General features: G+C 45.2%; 1 non-coding gene across 1 annotated transcript; it reads right to left on the bottom strand.

Annotated features, from left to right (window-relative positions):
- Window positions 1-3068: 3068 nt before the first annotated feature.
- LOC122430249 lies at window positions 3069-3175 on the bottom strand. Its single transcript, XR_006266322.1, has one exon. It is a non-coding gene; the product is annotated as a U6 spliceosomal RNA (small nuclear RNA).
- Between the last annotated feature and the right edge of the window lie 785 nt (window positions 3176-3960).

Below are 3960 nucleotides of genomic sequence, written 5' to 3'. Positions count from 1 at the left end.
ATTCCAAATTGATTGATGTCATCAATGCTGGTCCACTTCATCCAAAACAAATTAAAAAACTAAAGGTAAACATTTGTCTTGAAGTATTGATTCTTCCTGGTCCTGGCATTAGGATCTATTTTTCTGTCACTGTAGCCTGTCAGCGTTTGGGGACTGTGTAAAGAAGGCAAGATGACAGCTGATGGTCAGTGATGCTCAGCTGAGTTTTTGAGCATCTCGGGGTATTTTTTGATATTTTTACATTTAGCTAAACACCACAGTAGTAAGTGTATTCTAAAAAGGTCAAAAGTGCCCTCTTTGGACAATGCTCATTTGTTGTTACAATGAAATCCTCCCCGCAGTGAAACATTTTATAATCCCCTCCCACATTTAGTCCTTTCCCATCATTGTGGCGGTGACAGATTTTATGGGAGGAGGAGTCACGTGGACATAACACACACTTCCCTGATACAGAGACGCTTGCTGTTGGAAGCGTCCCCGTTTCCTGTGGTTTGACACCTCTCAATGCTTGGCACCTGCTTTGTGGTTAAGTCAGGACCTTGCTGGGCATCTTGGCACTGATTACTCGAGTCGTCCCCTCCCCCAGCTTCAGCCACTTGGGGGACACCCCTCCTGTGCGGTACCCGGTCAAACAGAGGCACAATATTCAAGAGAAAGACACTGCAGCTTTCACTTGGAGCTATTTTTCATGAATCGTAGACTGTATGGCAAAAGAGGCCAGAAACAGAGACTACTTTCAAAGAACCAAGATGGAGAAACATGAAACATTACAAGAGTTTTGGCTCCAGGCACCCAGCACTTGGTCAGAATATGAGAAAAGCTTCTCCAATTATTGAGGGTTGATTTGATGGGATATTTCACAACTGAGTTCGGAAGTATTTTTGCGGGGGCTGGGGGATACCAGGGCATGTGTCTATAAGATCCTATCTTTGTTATGGAACGTGCCAAATAATTTATGAATACTGCTTAGCACCATCTCTTCGTGTACACACCACCAATGAAAGGCTTGCGGTCAGGATGTGACCTTTGCTTGGGTTCCGTGCTCTCTCTCCCAGCCAGGTCGACTCATTACCGTCTCCCTCGCGGGGAGAAGGGCTCCTGCCTGCAGCTGTCCGGTGGACACACTCTGAAGTTGGCCCCTGTCCCCCCAGGAGCAGCATAAGAGGCTTCCAGCTAAAGGCTTTCCTGTCTGGCGCCTGGGGCCTGCCATCCAGGGCATAGGCCTCACCACTGCCCCCATCTGTGCTCCAGGGGAGCCTGGACTTGGCTCTCACCTCCAGCACTGTGGTACCAACCCAGATATGACATCTGGGCCCCAGCTGTGCTCTCGCGCGGCTGCTGTAGGCATCCTTGCCTCCATCCTTAGCTGTGACCCACGGTGACACTTTCTGTCTTACCTAATGCTGTTACAGACCAGGGAGTGTATGAGGTTGAGTTTTTTTGGACCGTTACTGGGACAGAGGCAGAGGATAAGAGAGTAGCAAGTGGAAACGGTACCAAGAATGAATGGCTTCTCATTGGATGCAGAGACTCTACACCGGGTACCAGCCTTCAGTTCTCACACAGACTCATATCCTCATCATAACCTAGGAAGTATTGGGTTGGCCAAAAGGCTGATTCAGGTTTTTCTGTGAGATGTTATGTATGTCCGTAAGATGCTTTCCATAATGTCTTACAGAAAAACCCAAAAGAAACTTTTGTCCAACCAGTAGTTGCTATTGGCATTTTTACAGGTGGGAAAACTGAGGCACAGAGAAGCTAAGTAATTTGGTGAAGGTCACATAGACAGACAGTAGATAAACTGTTTAATCTCTCTGAGCCTTAGTTTCTTTCTGTAAAATGGAAATTTAATAGTACCCACTTTCTAGACTTGTGAGACCTACATAAGTTTATACGTATGCAATAGAACACACGATAGGTGTTCAGTCTCTCTTAGCAATCATTATTTTGCCTGAACTATTTTGGGATAAGGCAGTACCTCTGTTTTTAAGCACAGAGGTTAGTGATCGTGAAGCTTAGACCTGCAGGAAGCCACCTGTGCTCGAGTGTAGGGAGAACGTGCCCAATAACAACGCCCGCAGAAACGAAAGCAGAGCTGAAAGCCGGAGGAAGATGACATCCGTGTAACGTCGTTGGGTCTCCCAGTTTTTCTATTCCTAAAGCTGGGTATCACCCTGGATGTCACGTTTATCTGAGCTGACAAGTTTCCTGTTCTAAAACAAGTTTGAGTTGTGTGTCTGTGTTGTTGTTATTGTTTAGTGGCTCAGCCATGTCCGACTTCTGCGACCCCGTAGACCGTAGCCCTCCAGGCTCCTCTGTTCATGGGATTCTCCAGGCAAGAACACTGGAGTGGGTTGCCATTCCCTTCTGCAGGGGTTCTTCCCGACCCAGGGATGGAACCCACGTCTCCTGCATTGGCAGGTGGGTTCTTTACCACCGAGCCACCGGGGAAGCCCCCTGGGTGTCTATGACTTTCATCTAAAGGAGCCTCAAGAGAGTCCAAGGTCAGGCTCCTAGAAGCCGTCATGTGTTCATATTACAAGGACTTTGCTTTACACCCTATGTCAAGGCAGCACAAAGCTGGCTTTCAGTCTGTACTCAGAGATCCACAAAAGAAGAAAATGACTGGCTCCTTTGAGTTTTGAGTGAGGTGTCAAACTACTAATAAGTTGTTGGACTTTTTTGTTTGTTTGGCCACACCACATGGTGTGTGGGATCCTAGTCCCCCGACCACTTCATTTTGAAATGCAGACAATTAACCCCTGGACCACCAGGGAAGTCCTTACACTGTCTGATTTTTTTTTTTTTTTTTTGAAGAGTGGGAGGAGAGTCACCTGCTACCCATTGAAAGGATTTTTTTTTTTTTTTTTTGGATTATCAGAGCTCCTGTGATACAAAAGGTTTTCAAGTTTGGTAGGATCAAAGAAAGGGCTTCCCAGCTGATGCCATTGTAAAGAATCCACCTACCAGTGCAGAAGATGCAAGAGACACAGGTTCAATCCCTGGGTCGGAAAGATCACCTGGAGTAAGCAATGGCCACCCACTCCAGTATTATTTAAAAAAAAAAAAAAGATATGGAATGCTTCAGGAATTTGCATGTCATCCTTGCTCAGGGGCCGTGCTAATCTTCTCTGGATTGTTCCAGTTTTAGTATATATGCTGCCAAAGCGAGCACCCGCTCCAGTATTCTGGCCTGGGAAATCCCATGGAGAGAGGAGCCTGGCGGGCTACAGTCCTCGGGGTTGCAAAGAGTCAGACATGACTGAGCTGGCGCACCCACACAAAAGCCACACACACAGGATAACACAAATCTTGACGTATAAGTCCCTCACTTTCTAAATAAGTAAATTGAAGCCTGGAGAGGTTAAGTAACTTGGATAAGTGATTAATCTTCTTAGGAGAAAAACCAGAATTCTAAACCTTGCTGCCGTTGGAATCCTCTCTGATTTTTGGATTTTCAGCAACATAAACTGCACACAGTGTTTTTTCTACATAGATATGCAGAATCGGAGAGTCAGCAGCTGATGTCAGCTCTCCTGACTCCTAACCAAGTTTGGTTTTCCCATTGTTATCATGCTTTTTCCTACAAGTAAACACTTTTCTTGTAACCACGGTATTTACTTATCTTACTGTAATGTATATAAGCATGTGACAAACATACAGTGTAGAATTCTAGCCCTCCAGGGGGTAATGTGGAAAAAGAGTTTCCGTATTTAATTAAATTTATGAGTTAAATGGGTTTCTTTATTGCAATAGATCTCAAAGCCATCAATAAGCTATTTTGCAATATAAATTGCAAAATAAAGGGAATGGTTAGATACAGCGTACAGTGTTTTCCAAACTTATCCAGCCCCAGGTCTGCTGCTGGAAATATTGTTCTGGTAGCCTTAATTTTCATATTTTTTCCTTTTCCCCCATGATTCCATTCTGCCCTTTACTTTGGTGTTCTTGTTTCTGGGT

This window comes from Cervus canadensis, chromosome 28 (assembly GCF_019320065.1).
Source record: "Cervus canadensis isolate Bull #8, Minnesota chromosome 28, ASM1932006v1, whole genome shotgun sequence".
In the NCBI taxonomy this organism is placed as follows: domain Eukaryota; kingdom Metazoa; phylum Chordata; class Mammalia; order Artiodactyla; family Cervidae; genus Cervus; species Cervus canadensis.
Note: the sequence above shows the minus strand (reverse complement) of the source record. Positions and strands in the feature narration are given on the sequence as shown.